Below are 16,818 nucleotides of genomic sequence, written 5' to 3'. Positions count from 1 at the left end.
CTTAAAAACTAGAAAAATAGACAGGGCGGACCTTAAAACGCAGTTATCAGAAAAGGTCCGCCCTCTGTATTTCAGATATTTTTTGTTATGAAGGGAAATTTTAAGACAGGGTTTATTTTCGTAGCTTAAAAAAGTAAGGAAAGAGACAGGGCGGACCTTAAAACGCAGTTATCAGAAAAGGTCCGCCCTCTGTATTTCAGATACAAGTTGTATATTCATGTCATAAAGAGAAATTTTTGAACAGGGTTTATTTTCGTAACTTGAAAACTAGAAAAATAGACAGGGCGGACCGCCCTCTGTATTTCAGATATTTTTATATTATAAGGGGAAAATTTTAAACAGAGTTTATTTTCGTAGCTTGAAAACTAGAGAAAGGAACAGGGCGGACCTTAAAACGCAGTTATCAGAAAAGGCCCGCCCTCTGTATTTCATATATCTTTATGTCATAAAGGGACTTTTTTTGGACAGGGTTTATTCTCGTAGCTTAAAAAACTAGAGAAAGAGACAGGGCGGACCTTAAAACATAGTTACCAGAAAAGGTCCGCCCTCTGTATTTCAGATATATTCATGTCATAAAGAGAAAATTTTGGACAGGGTTTATTTTCGTAGCTTGAATTTCGCCAATTAATGCACATTTACCTTGTCCTGGAGTAATATTTAGTACGCCGCATTTCATTTCCGGAATTTTCTGAACTTTTCATTTCCGACATTTTTAAGTTTTTACATTTTAAAAGTTTTCATCTCCGACATTTGTCAAATTCATGTCAGTACTTTTTCGTAAATGAAAAAAGAATTCATGCATCCGTTATAAAAATCTTTAAGGTAAATATTTTAGATAATTTATTCAAATAAAAGACTTTGCTCTTAGCTGTCAAAGAAACTTAATTGATTTTACCCTGGAACAGATGTAGGTACATGTATTGTGAATGTGAAGTTTCACTTAACTGTTTCCTTTACTTATTAACTAGTCTTAATATTGTTTACTTCTACTACCACTACTACTACTAGTAAACAATATTAAATGTTAAATTTAAATTGCCGTAAAGGTATCCTAAAAAATCCGAAAATGTGAAAAAAAAGAAATAATGTCGAAGATGAAAATAAAATTGTCGGATTCCGAAATAATAACAAAAATTGTCGGCAATGTTAAATTCAGGAAATGAAATGCAGAGATCTAGTAGATATAAAAATTAGCCTTTGAATGGGTAAGAAACAGTGTTAACTTATAAAAAACACAGGGGATATGGTACTTTAGGTTTTCTCAAACGAAACAATTATAGGCTAACCCCCAACTGCCCAATCCGTAGAGTTGTTGTTTTTACAATAAGGGGTGTAGGGTAGTACACCGTGACATAAGCCCCTCTCACAGCTAGTGACCCTCCAGTTATTTACAACAATATTAAACGTAAAGAATGACAGATTTCTTTTATCAATACTATAAAGAAATATATTTTGAAAGACGTGAACTTCAGTTTTTGTGATTGGATTAGTCAAACGTTTATAATGTTTATAGGAAAGAGAGTGTAACTAAATGATTCGTGTTGGACTTACGAACATTTATCAGTTCATTCAATACTGATTAATCTGCTAGTAAACAAGGCGGTGAAGGTAAATGTATGTACATTTGTATTCTTAATATTTTTTTTAATGATAATGTTGACATTAGTGTATTAATTTAAACGACAAAAGAAGCATGTCCCATCTTCCCAACAGGAAACCCGATCAATAAATCTAAACATTCCTTTATTTATGTATTAATTTCGATTTCTTATTTATTGTTTACTACATTTTCTTGGGGAAAACACTAGCTATTAATACGACTATATATCCTTAATTAATTTTAAAAAGATATATATGCGAATGAACCACATGCATACAATTTGTATAAAAGGCCGAGGGCGGACCTTTTCTTATAGAGCCAGGCGGACCAAATATGTTATCGTATTTGGTCCGGCCGGACCTTTAAACGAGGCGGACCAAATATTATGCGACACCGGGCTCGCTATCCATTTTAGTCATCCGGAAAAGGACAATCGGCGATAATCATCGAAAAACAAGACATTTGGACTTAAGATTCTTAGCGAAGGCAAAACCTATACTTATAAACTATGTCTGTAAATTTGATGAAGAAAGAATGAGTATTTATCTCTTAACTATCAAAAACCCGGCTGTCAGTTTTGAAATTGAAACATTTTGCACCACCCGGACCTTAAAACGTAGGGGGACCTTTTCTTATACGGGCCGGACCTTTTCTTATAAAAGGCGGACCAAATATGTTATCGTATTAGGTCCGGCCGGACCTTTAAACGAGGCGGACCAAATATTATGCGACACCGGCCCGGGTTTCGCTACCCATTTTAGTCACACTCCTGTATGGAAGGGTTAGAAAAATCGATTATTGGTTTATTGAGCATCTGATTAATTAGCTGCAGATCTGTAGCGTTCTTGTTTTATATATTGGTCTTTGACCATAAATTTTAAAATAGTACAGATCCCGTAATGCAAAAAAAGGTGCAATTTAGGGTGCAACATTTTTTGTGCACTTTCAGTCTATCATTGTCAATAAACTACCTTACACTCCCTAATTCTAGACACATTCTTTATCTAATATTTGTGTATATTTTATCAACCTCCCAACCATTTATGGTTATGGTCAATGACCAATATATAAAACCATAACAATACTGCAGCTATTGATTGATAAAAATTCATGTACCTAAAGAAGAGATAATTATAATAAGCTGTACTTTATTCACATATTTTTGTAAATCTGAGACATTCTGCCTTTTTTTTATCTGCATGCACATATTTTTAAGCTACGAAGATCATATTGATTTTTAATACTTTTTTTTACCCCTCAGGTAGTGTGAGTATATCATCAATATACCCGATACAAGAAACATTCCTTGATGATTTCATTGTGACTTCTACAAAGACAAAACACTTACAGTCACTACACTTTATCGATTACTGTCCACACCTGTTCTTGTAAGTAACCTAGATAATGAGCTTGGTGAAAGGAACCAGAGAAAATAATTCTTGTGTTAAAAATAATTTTATAGAAGTTGTGAGTGTGTATTGTTATAATCACTATATATAAAAGATTCGGAATAAGATATTTCACTAAAACTGAAATTAAACTTATCATGGGGTATTATTTCGCATGTAAGAGTTAATAAACTGATGTTATCGTACTGCATGAGCATGCAGCAGAATCTAATTTTTTTTTAATACATCTAATAAAATGTTTAATTTAGAAAATTAAGGGTAAATTTTTACAAAACATTATTACAATATTCTCTCTCACTAACATTCTCTTCCCCCTAGAGTTGGTGGTGAATTTTTAAAATTCATTGGGTTGCAGTACATGCAGTTAACATGATGGTTGGAACAAGCACAGAAACTTTCACAAACAGCAAGTGCATATGTGATGTAGGTGAAAAAAGAATCAAGACTTAAGGAACTTGAATAGTGCAGGTGAAATTCAATATTTTTTTTTTTAAATTATATAAATATTTATAACAAGTATTACAGTATTTTACTCTGTGGTACAACTCGTAGAGACTTATGCCCTGTTCACATGGAGAGTTTAATTCGAATTAAACATAAGTTTACTGTGAATTAGCTTCGCTTAGCGTTCACACAGAGAATTTAATGCAAATTAGTTTACTTCGCATTAGGTTACTTCGCATTAAATTACTTTGCATTAGCTCTGTGTGAACGTAAAGCGAAGCTAATTTGAATTAAATTTCAGGGCATGTGTAATGGCAAAATTAAGTCAAATGCATCATGTCGGTGGCCAATTTTAAGAACTTGTGCTATTTTTGAGTCAAAAACTAAGAAAAAATGTCTTTATCTCTAAAATATGTCTCCATGCAGACACTGTGACATTATGTAAAATGCATCTGCTTCTGCATAAGGTGACGTGATTTTCAAATGACATCATAATAGCCTACCTCACGCCTGACTGTCAAATTAAAACTTAATTCGAATTAGTTTACTTCGCATTAGCTGTCGTGTGAACGCAATTTAATTTGCACTTGTTTGATTCGCATTAGTTTACTTCGCATTAATTTACTGCGAATTAAACTTGTCGTGTGAACAGGACATTATTTAATAATTTTTTTTATTGTACATAAAAATCACATTTTTTGAGTCTGGATATAGCTCTCTACAGAATAGGACAGAATTGTACATTTTTTCAATGGTTTGTTAAGATATTTCAAAATGTGCTGATTAATTGTAATATTATAAATTCAAAGTTCATAAAAATAAGAAAAAATTTTGTTTTTCAGATAGTCCATTAGTGTCAAGGCCAACAATAACTCTTCTGCTACTCTGGATCAAATTGATTTTAACTCTTTTACAACTTACAGAATTGCTATGCAACATACATTGAGTCCTCGCGTCATAGAAATATTACTTTACCATTTCCCCGCAAGCACTTTATAGCAGGGTACAATTTTCTCTAAAGTTTAGCGTAAATAATATTCTGAAATAATATTTTAATTAGAAAATAACTTTTCTTATTTTATGAGATTCAAGCAAGTATAAAATAGTTGGAATTTGGTAATAAATTGAAGATTAAATGAACTTTTTAAAGTGCGTGAAAATGCGTGATTGCGAGTAAATGGTAAATGCGTGATTTTGCCTTAGAAATTGGAAATGGTGTATGCATTAAAATGCGTGACTGCAGGGAAGGTAGTTAAGAAGAATATTTACATATTTTTGCATACACTGTATATGTAAATATTGGAGGAAGATCTTTGATTAATTTACTATAGTATAAATCTTATCCTTTTGATTATGCTATATAGGTGCTTGTGTAGGAGATACGAACTTAAAACTTAAGGTCAGACGAGACGTTCCTCAATATCTGTTTTGTATATCTTCATAAGCTATGAAAAATATTAAAAATTTTAATAACATTCTGTATTTCCAAACAAGTTTCTAAATGTCTTTAAAAAATCCAAACATTTTATTATTTGAAATTGGAAAATTATTTTTCTTCCCAAAAGGAATATATAAGAAAAACAGTAAACATGTTTAAGTAGCAATACTTCAATGACAAACTCTCGGAAAATTTTATATATTATTAAGGAACGTTTCATCTGTCCTTAAGTGTTTATAAAAATACTGTATACAAGAAAATGTAAATAAACACCTATTTGTAACGAAAATTGAATTCCAAGTAAATTAATTAATTGGTATAATTGTTTTCTTACAATTTCTACTTTTGTAACTTCAAACATTTTCACTGAGAGAATAAAATTTTGCAGATCAGATATGCAGATTTATTGTTTCTATATAATTAATTTCTGTATCTATATTTATAAGAAAATAAGAGAAAATGAAGGATCCAAATACACTTGATAAAATATACATCCTAAATCATCCATTGATGGTCATCCATACATATAAAAGCAAAAAAAATCATGATAACATTTTCAGCTAAAACTAAACCATTTGCAACCAGTATTGACAAAAAGCATGCTTATGAGTGAACGGGGAACAAAAATGGAGAATTTCATGGACCCTAGCTGCCTCCCCCCCCCCCTCTAAAGGGTGGGGTCAAAACCACTAAAATTAATGCAATCTTTAAAAATCTTCTTTACTCCTGGACATCAAGTAGTCAGACTGGTAGTATGATTGTAATTTGAGCACCCGAGTCTTCTACAAAAATTACGAATTTTATGGCCCCAGGGTCAGAGCTTCCAGTGCTAGGGCAGTGCAAAATAGATAAATTTGTGAAAATGCATTATTTCTCTGAAATTCTTCTTATCTGCTCCTGGGCATTAAATAAACTTACTAAGTACACAGTTATGTTGAAAAAATCTGCATGCTTTTTCAAAAATTGATAAATTCATTGCTTCTTGGACTGGGTTCTGGTGTTACGGCAGGCCTATACTATACATTTATTGACTGAGTTCGAGGGCAACATGCGTTTTGTCGGACCCAAGAACCAAACTGTCTGCCTGAGGCCGTTAGGCCAAAGGCAGACAGTTTAGTTCGAGGGTTCTACAAAACGCATTTTGCCCGAGAACTCTGTCAATAAATGTTTAGTTATACCTTTCATTTTATTTTATTTTATATATTTACACATATTTTGTACTTAATTCCGTGATGTAACATCAGATCTATCACTGTATAACACCAGCGAATGAAAATGAGATTAAGCTCCGCCCACTCTGTGACATAAGCGGTCCAACATCTCACTCAGCGGTCCAACATCGGTTTTTTTATGCCCGCTCAGCAAAACATTACAAATGTTAGACTTTTTTTTGTATAGAATTGTATAGGAACAAATTTCTAAAGGTATAACAATAGTATTTAATGATTAATTAAGTGAAAATGCAATAATTCTTTAAAAATATTCTTCTCTTATTAAATAAACTAGGCATGTACATAATTATGTTGAAAAAGGCTGCCTCTTCCGAAATTGTTAATTATTTTGGCCTGAGGGTCAGAATTCTAATGTTACATGTACGGCAGGGCTCTATTGATGAAAAATAGTCAAATGCATTAATTCATAGAAAATTTTCTTCTTTGCTACTGGGTATTAATCCAATCAACTATGTGCTTAGTTATGATGCTGAAGGATGGCACTTCCAGATTTTTGAATTTCAGGGCCCCTGATTTAGGATTGGGCTCTAATGATTATATATAGTAAAAATTGAAGAATTCTTTGAAAATCTTTTCCTTTCCTTCTTGGCATTATACCAATGATCGAAGTACAAATTCATGATGAAGAAAGGCACCTCTTCCAAAATAATTAATTACACAGCTGGTAAAAGTATATAGTGTGTGGCACCAGGGTCAGTGGTTCCTGTGGGGTAGGATGCACGACTGGTTATTAAATGGAAATGTGTTTTCTCTTTGTTGCTCTGATCTACCCTTTGGTATTAAGTTATTATAAAGCAAAGTAAGTAAGCTTAGCGTACATACAGTCCAGACCCTATTGAATACCTTTCGGTATCCACATGTGAGAATCTTCCGCAGTTTAAACCTCAAGGTGTTGGTCTCCAGCTTTAATTTTCTTTTGAATTTTATCAATGATTAGATGACTACTTCTTTATGTTGGATTTTCAGTTTATTCTATGAATATAGTTATAGTTTGTTTCACAAATTTTTTTGATAGAATTAAACAACAACAACAAAAGATTTATATGTACATGTATATCAGATAACTGCATTAAAAAACACATCAATCTACTTGACATTAAGGACATATGCAACGTACCTTACCTACTGACAGATTTCAAAGATCTTATAATAACAATTCTAAATCTAAACTACCCCACAATGCTTTCACCTAAATTTCAGCTTTTTTGGCCCAGTGGTTCGTGATAAAAAGACTTTAAAAATATTTCCTATATATTTCTTTGTATAATTTTGATTCCCTATTGTGGCCACACCCTACCCCTAGGGGTCACAACCTGAACAATTTAGAATCCACATTACCCCAGAATTGTTCCACTTGATTTTCAGCTCTGGCCCAGTGCTTCTATAGAAGAAGATTTTTCCTTCATAAATCTATGTAAGACTTTGATTTCCTAATGTGGCACCACCCTACCCCTGGGTCATGATTTGAACAATTTATAATCTAGTACACTACCTCAGGATGCTTCCAAAAAAGTTTCAGCTTTTCAGTGGATCTTCATCAGAAGATTTTTTTATGATTATTCCTATGTATATTTCTATGTACCTGTAAAAGTTAGATTCCCAATTGTGGCTCTGCCCTACCCCTGGGGATCATGAATTAAACAATTTAAAATTTACAGTACCCCACAATGCTTCCACATAAGTTTCAGTGTTTCTGGCCAAGTGGATCTTTAGAAAAAGATTTCAGTTTTTAATGACCCCACCCTATTTTTGTCTTTACATGATTATCTCCCCTTGTGTCGAGACTTGGCCCTTCATTTTTACAATTTAAATTTCCCTTCACCCAAGAATGCTTTATACCAAGTTTGGTCAAAATTGGCCCAGTGCTTCTTGAGAAGAAGTTGATAATGTGAACAGTAAATTACAGACAGGCAGCTGGGCAGACGGACACGGACAAAATGTGATCAGAAAATCTCACTCGAGCCTTTGGCTCAGGTGACCTAAAAAGCTGGAGATATACCAAAAATATACACATACACACATATTTACATACATATATATACATACATATACACAAACACACCCACCCTTATTTACATACATATATATATATACATACACATATACACACATCTATATATAATATGTTACAGAAAGAGTTGTTGCCCTTTTAACACATCAGACTGTTTCAAATTACAAATGAATGCAGATACGCATTCAAGTCCTTGTGTAGGTCAGTGTTATCAATTCAATAATGACAATACATCTTTAAAGGTTAATGCTAATTAATTTCAAGGTTAGAACTCACATTTGTTAATAATAATATTAGGCCGGTGGGCCAGGTAATTCAAACTTGGGCCTTTCTTTGGATCACTGAATAAAAAAAACATTTGGCCATTCTGTTGTTAACCAGATTTCCTACTTGTTACCTATCGTGACCCCACCTAACCCCCTGCGGTCATGATTTAGATAATTTGGAATATTTTAAGAGCCCTCTCTACACTGCACACTTAAGAGCTGTGATTCTATGGTAAAATCCACCTGCGACATCATTTTTGTTTAAGCGCTCCATTATTTTTCAGGAATTGGCAGTTGCAACTTACATTAAGAAAGAAATTTGTTTCGCTCTTTTAACAGATAATTTTACAATATATACTAGTATTATAAATAAACATATTAGTAGTTTTCAATTAATATATAAATACTATACAAAGTAAGCTGAGAAAAGTGTACTTAATTTAACCTATGCCACTCCAAATCAACAGCTTTGATAGCTCATTGAAATGAGTTACCTGCCTAAAAATTATCTCCCCTTGGAGTTGAAACACTTTACTCTCCTTTACTCAATCCTTTGTATTTACTCCCCTTCCCCCAAAGCTTTGTAGCAACTTCAGTTAAAATTGGCACAGTGGGTCTTGAGAAGAAGTTAAAAATGTGAAAAGTTTACATACAGACAATGGATGATCAGAAATGCTCATATGAAATTTCAGCTCTGGTGTGCCAATATTAAAAATTTATAATCAGATGATACTGTGCAATATTTATTCAAATTAGAGCAATATGGGTACATCCCACTAATTATTTTTAGAATCAGTAGGAGAAGAAAGTAGTGCAGAAAAAATTAGAAGTTCCTTAAATTGCACACTTGCATAAAAAAAAATTGGGCAGGTGTACTTAACTGAGCCTTACACTTGGTGATAAGGAGTATCTTTCCTACCAAAAAAGCTTTGAAAATGTAATTGATCAAGAAGATCAGCCGAATTATATTGTGTATTATACCGCCAGTGTGATTTCTGAAATTCCCCTACTTTTAGTGATGGGAATCGGTAAGAATTTCATAATCGATGATTGGGTTCCTCTTACTAACTAATTATCGATTATAATCGGACATGTAAAAAGTATATCAATTTAAACAAGTAAATGGTAAGAATGGGTAAATGACGACCTTCTGTTGTGATCCAGTTGCTTCTTTGTTCATTTTGTAGAACCAAATGTACACCTATGCCCAGAAACATGCTTTGTTATCCGGGTAGAAATACAAGAGTTTGTTTATATGTAACATTACATTACACAAATAAGTCAAAAGCAATGCTAGGAATAGAAAATTATGGTTAAAAACTACATGGCTTGTAGAATTAAATAATAAACCGATTAATCAGAATTCTAAAAATGCAATTGATTGCTTGGATCATGTCAGCAATCGACTGATTTTCGATTATAATCGATGATTGGAACACCACTACCTACTTTCACTTTCATTTTTAGAGGTTCCCGCAGACGGACGCATTTTGCCGAAAAGCGAATCTGACATGCCACCTCGAGATTTTAACCAAGGAAAGACAAGTTGATTTGAGGGGTCATTCACTACCGAATGAAAATTAGGGACATCGCTATGAGAAGAAACGTTAACATTGTCGCCTATGGGAAAAAAATTAGTGGACTGTACCCATATGCGCTGCATTTTTTAGAATTCTTATTTTGCTGTGAAAGAAAGAGTTATAATGATTTATTTGTATGTATAAGTAAACCTTTAAATAATGATCAATAATACTAAAATGATACATTACATTGTGCAAAAATAAAGACTTCTGTACAACCCAATATGTAGTACATGTATTATATAAGAAATCAATATTACAGGACATAATGTGTGTTTGGTTCAATCAAAGCTTATCAATAGTTCTTTCATCATGTCCATGAACAATAGAAATTTATAAATGCTCTTCTTTTCTGTTATCAAAATAGTTTAATAATTAGATGCAGCAAAAGTTTCTGATAATTATATCAAAGTTGCAGCTAATATTGCTTTAAAAATACAAATCAACTGAATAAGTTATATTACTGTAAGTAAGAAAATATCTAAACATTAGTATTGTTTATTCATGCATAACTCAGGTTAAAAAGAAATGGACATGCAGTCATATCAAATTCTGCAGATGTACATTTCTAAAATATTGTTCTATGTTGGAGAAAGTTACTGTCTACCACAGAGATGACACATGATTAACAATTGTGTAGTTCATTGAATCATATGTTTCACTTCCACATCCTAGGACAAACCAGGACCCGGACACAGAAAGTTTTCCTCTCTAGTTGTTTACAAACAAAATCCTCTTGTCACTTTCACGTCCAAATTAACTCTTTTGAGTACAAAGTCTTTAAAATTCGAAAAACTATATTTCAGGCTCCCCTTTAGACATGTACTTGTTCATCAAGTCCAAACTTTTATGGCCGAAGTCCTGTGTGTTGAATTACTGAATATGATGTCATGTTGAGATTAGTCATTACCCATAATTTCTGCAGTGAGCCTTCCTCTGAGAATACAATAAACAAAATATGAGTAATCGTGGCTTTGTTGTTGTCCCTAAGAAGATTTTAAACAAAAGGCACATGGGCCACATCGCTCACCTGAGAAGCTTTGGTCATTTTGTACTTTAAAAGACTTCCCCCTTGTAATTCATTATGCAACCCGAGTTGACGACACTGATCATAATTTAGACTTTTTCAAATCTACACTACCCCCAGATGCTCCCATGTGCACATAAGATTCAGTTTTTCTGGTCCAGTGACTCTTAGATCATCACATTCTCTTTGTTTTGACATAATTTTCATGTGTTTCCGTTACTTCCTGTCCGAACCGGAAGTAAATTTGTGTTTCGGTCAATTTTCGACTTTTTTGTTTTGCATAAATTTTTCAAGATATTTCTAGGTATAATAGAAATATGTCCACAATAGCGAAATATATAATTTGTTTTAAAATCAGATCACACGTTTTGTAGATTTCCGCTACTTTCGTTTTGCATTTACAAAATCAAAGTACTGAAAGTACTAAAGGGGCATATCTTACTTTTAATTACATGGAGGTTACATTTACATGTTTTTCTGAATACAAAAATCAAAGCATACAGACACATTTATATTAGGAGTAAGATAACATAATTGAAATGAAAATCAAAGTAACTAAAGTACTGAGAGGACGGATTTAGATAGCAACCTTTTTCTCACTGAAGTGTACATGTACATGTACGTAGTATAAACAGGCATATTTTCCTGCACATAAACATCAATTCATACATAAGTTGCCCATGGAAGCTTATTTTTGTCAGTCAATAAAAATCAAAGTACCACAAGTACTGAAAGGATATTAACTATATTATTTTACTTTGACTTGTATATACATTTAAATCTTTCTTTGAATGCAAAACTTAATTCATTTCATATAAACACGTATTATAATTTGTCATGTGTATTCATCAAGGATGGTGAATACTTTCATTTTTGTACTGAAAATCAAAGTACCGCAAGTTCTGAGACGTTGTCTTCTAGATACTCCACATTTATAATTTTAATTCAAAGACAGTTAAAACATGCTTCTTATCCAAAAAAAAAATTGCATGCAGAAGAACAACAGATGCATTCATTTTTGCATTAAAAATCAAAGGAATGCAAGTACGGAAATGACATACTTAGTTTCTTACAATTTTTGATTTATTACATAATGTAAACGGTTCTCTAAATACAAAAAAAAATGCAAACGGTATCATACAGGAACGGAAGACTTTTTTGTTGCCATGGCAACAAGAGTCTAGTTATTATTATTATTATTCTTTTTTTTCTTCTTTGTTCTCCGGTACTTTTTTGTCCGCGAGTGTTCTCAGAAACTGTTCATCCAACTGAGCTAAAACCTTTTTAGGGTTAATAGGTGTGAAGTGTAGGTGTGCGGAACGAAGGTCATTTTGCGCGCATACGCATGCACGTGCGGGCGCGTGAAATGAGTGAAATGACTGATATACTTTATATAGCCATAACTTTTACATTTTTCGATGAAATACTTTAAAACTCATTATATAAGGATACATTAATAGTGTAGATAATATGACATGGTCAAATTAGCACGAACTCACGCGCATGCACGTGCGCTGCGCTCTGATTGGCTGAAACAAAAATCTCAATATCTTTTTTTGTTTTTTGACGAAATGCTTTGACATTTTAAACATAGTCATGCATGAGGATATACTACAGTATGATATATAACATTTTTCATGAAAACACGCGCATGCACGTGCGCTGCAATCTGATTGGTTAAAACTTTAAATGCCTATAACTTTTTTGATTCTCAACAAAACAGGATGAAATTTAGAATATGAATAGATATGACGGATTCCTACATCATGCTACTATCAAACTTGAATGCAAGGGCATGCATGCACGTGTGCGCGCGCAATGCGTTAAATAATCGATATACTTGATATAGTCGTAAATTTTTGATGGAACGTTTTGAAATTCAAAGAATAGAAACATATTAAAGGTGTAGTCAAGATGATATGGCTTTCATGCATTGCACCTGCGCGCGCGTGCAATGTTCAAATGACTTGTATACTTGATATGGCCGTTAGTTTTATATTTCTTTATGAAATGCTTTTGATGACCTTGACCTTTGACCTCTTGATTCAAAGGTCACAATCCAGCTCAAGTTAGTAGATGTATTTACAAACTCACTTTAACAAATGCTTCGAATAAGTAAGTCAACCCCCCCCCCTTTCTCCTGAAAAAAAAATATCAATAACAACGTAGAAAATTTCCCTGAAACTCAATCCACACCTGGGATCGACATAAAATTTCACTTAAGGTGCAGGAAAGACATCATAGAAAGTTTCCTGAAAGTTTTACGGTAAGTCTCTAAAGTATATAGAAATAATGAACTTTTACGGCAAAAATTACAAATTCTGTCGTGTTTGAAATTTAAGTGCAGACGAACAAAGATATGATATAAACCTTTCAAAGCCTATATCTCTAGATGTCGTTAATAGCATTCAATTCTACTGATATGAATTAATATTTTAATACCAAGCATTCTTCTTTTATTTTACCTTTGAAATTTATTTGAATTTTTTTTAGAATTACACAATCCCCAGAAACAGCGAGTTTCGGTATATTAAAAAGAATACACGTTTCTTTCCCCGTAAAACATCAGGTATTTGAATTCATGAAAAAAATATTAATGAGGGGGTGTTAAACAATACCTGTCACATTAACTGACACCAAAAAACCAGGGTACGTACACGACATTTTCTGATTTTTTTGCATTTGCAAACAAGGCTACCCTCGAATCCACGTGTTTTCAATGTCTTTATAAACATCTCAAAAGCACCCCAGGAAGTAGCCTCCTATGCCCTGGGAAAATAGTTCCTGTCAAAAAACTTTATTTATTTACAGAGTAGATAAAATTTCCTAGGCACAGGTACCAGAGTTGTCAAAATGGCCTGGAAGGAAATTTAAAAAAATCTCAAAAGAAAGGGAAATCGGCTTTGTATGTATGGGACTACAATTGACTAAGTTCAATCTGATTGGTCAATTACCGGTGTGGTACCCCTAGTCGCCTTGAACCCAGTGCTGTCTTTCTGAATAAAACCAACTCCGAGCCCGATGTAAAAATCCTAGTAGAGAAATGAGAATTTGAATTTTCCTGCCTTATTATGTTCCCCAAACGAAGTTTGGGAACATATTGTTTTTACTCGGTTTTTTATTAGGGTCTTCCGTCTTCAGCGGAAGACCCTTCTATTATTCTTCGGTTTCTTTTTCCCCTTTATTATTATGTCGCCCCGAACGAAGTCGGGGACGACATATTGATATTGTACGCATGTTTTTTTTATCCAGGCTGTTTCTCGGAGATGGCTGGGACAATCTTCCTGAAACTTTCCTTCAAGGACGATCACTGGTTGTAGTTGTGCAGTGAGGTCGTTCAGTTCCAATATGTCTACCGTTGCCATGGAAACCTGTAAAAAGCGACAAATTTTGTCCGAGGGTGTTCTCTCTGGTCCCTTAAACGTTCGTCATGAAACTTTTCTTATTTTAATGATTAGTATCTGTAGTTCTGCAACTCGTATTTAAAATTTTCATATAATCGATTATTGCCATGGAAACCAGGTGAAAGTTAAAATTCTTTAATTTCGATTTTCTCAATAACTACTCAGGCAATCGTTTTGAAACTTTCAATGTTTATTCCTTGCAATGTGTCAAAGTGATTTCTACTTTCAAAATAATTGTAATGAGTCGCTCACGGTTGCCATAGAAACGAAACAGAAAAAAAGATTCAGATGTACACATGTGTTCTCCAAGGTCTAGGTCAAAGGGTCAAAGTTCGTCGTATCCAATAAAAGTTCTGTTCACAAGGATTACATATTTGAAATACGAAAGCCCTAGTACTTACCGTTCAAACGTTATGGCTATTTACTATGTTCAAGACGCCCCCCCTCTTTTTATGAAGCACACAGCCAAGTACAATACACAGATATAACATATACAACTTACAAGTAACTTTTTAAAATCTTCATTCATAAAATTCAGTTCCCGTCATGTGATATTTTGCCATCATTCATTCTCCTTCTGTTTTGTCTCTTGAATTTATAAATATTTTATTTTATCTATATACAAAAAAAAAATAACGATTGTCAGCTGCATTTATTATCATTTCGCGTTTTCTTGTATATCTATCACTTGTATATTATTCATTTCATTAGATAGTGCAAGTATAAATTAAAAAATTGGTACGTCATTTCCATAGTTTTTATTCATTCATAAATTCTTTGATCCGCTCCTGATGGTTCGCAAAGCCTTGATCACCACTGTATACAAAACATTCATCTCGCCGAAAATGTTCATGATTCCGCTAAACTGAGAAAGTTCACACATGATTTATTATCTCATAACACACATCAGCTCTCTGCAATGCAGAAATGCTCGAATTGATGGTGGCATGTCAGATTCGTTTTTCGGTAGAACCTCTAAAATGAAAGTGAAAGAGGGAAATTTCAGAGTTCTCACTGGCGTTACAATACACAAAATAATTCGGCTGATCTTCTTCATAAATTACATTTCCCAAGCTTTTATCATAGGAAAGATACTGCCAATTAACAAGTATGAGGCTCAGTTCAGTACATCTGCCAGATTTCTTTTATGCAAGTTGAGGAACTTGTAATTTTCCTGCACTACTTTCTTCTCCTACCGATTCTAAAAATAAAATGGGATGTACCCAATTAAGGTCTTCCGTTTCCAACGGGAAGGACTAATGCGACTCGATCGTTGTCCAAGCTTAGCTAATGGACCATTGTTTTAGTGATGATAAAAATGAAGGTCTTGTCCAGTACGGGGCGACATATGCTATTGCTTGCAATAGCAGACTTTCTAGTTATTATTATTTTTATTCTTTTTTCTTCTTACAAAATTTGTGCAGAGGATTTCTCGGAGATGGCTCGTTCGATTTTATCCAAATTTTCATGGTTAATGCATTGACATCTGAAGTTAATTCCGGCAAGTCCTTTTTTGGAAATTCCTTTTCAGTCGAGAGTTATCGCCCTTTGATCGAAATTTAGAGGACCTCCGTGTCTGTCGCGTTACTCAAAAACGGCTCAAGCTAGAAAGCTGAAATTTTCAGGGATGATAGAGGATATGTTGCCATGTTGCACCTGGGTCATGATATTTTCCGGAAGTGCCTAGTATGGAAGCTCGGTAGGGGTCAAAATTTAGGACTCGAATCATGACTGATTTTTAAAGACATTTTGCATCAAATCTTTTAAAGTATAATTATTTTGTTATAACATATTGAACAAAATTTGTGCAGAATGACAAGATCCTTAAAATGATATCAGGGAAAAAGTGCTGACTCATCACATTAGGGACCAAAAGGGGCTAAAAGTCTTTAATCGATAACTCTTAAATGATCAATATTTTGTTATACAATATTGAAGCTAAAATATTAATCTCAACAATCTACAACTGTATATTATGATTTTAATTTCATATGTTACATAATTAGGGGCCACAAGGGGCCAGAATGCTTAATCTTTGACACTTAATATCTCAAAATTGGGACATATTTTGATAAGTAATATTGCACAAAAGATGTTCAAAATAATGTTCTGAACAATATGCAACATTAAAATTTTTGCTTAACGTCCCCATTAAGGAGTTGAAGGGCTGGCCCCTAAATATTTCTTTTGCAAATAACTCGAAGACGAAAAAGAATCTCTGAATAGGTATTGAAGAAAAAGTGTCCAAAATCCTAAGAGCTTTAAGATGAGATCAAGAAAAAGGGGCTGGGCACTCAAATTAGGGGCCAAGAGGGGCCAAAAGTCTTCAATCGATTTACTTTTAGCAGTTAATATTTTGTTATACATTACTGAAGCAAAGATGTTTATCTGAACCGTCTACAACTAT

At 33.4% G+C, this 16,818-nt stretch overlaps 1 long non-coding RNA gene across 1 annotated transcript; it reads left to right on the top strand.

Annotated features, from left to right (window-relative positions):
• Window positions 1-2,883: 2,883 nt before the first annotated feature.
• LOC134265005 (uncharacterized) lies at window positions 2,884-5,156 on the top strand. Its single transcript, XR_009991675.1, has 3 exons — window positions 2,884-2,988; window positions 3,328-3,477; window positions 4,296-5,156. It is a non-coding gene; the product is annotated as an uncharacterized LOC134265005 (long non-coding RNA).
• Window positions 5,157-16,818: the final 11,662 nt, after the last annotated feature.

The sequence above is a fragment of the Saccostrea cucullata genome, unplaced genomic scaffold, assembly GCF_032062105.1.
Source record: "Saccostrea cucullata isolate Sc308-1 unplaced genomic scaffold, CSIRO_AGI_Scuc_v1 ctg11136, whole genome shotgun sequence".
NCBI lineage: Eukaryota > Metazoa > Mollusca > Bivalvia > Ostreida > Ostreidae > Saccostrea > Saccostrea cuccullata.
Note: the sequence above shows the minus strand (reverse complement) of the source record. Positions and strands in the feature narration are given on the sequence as shown.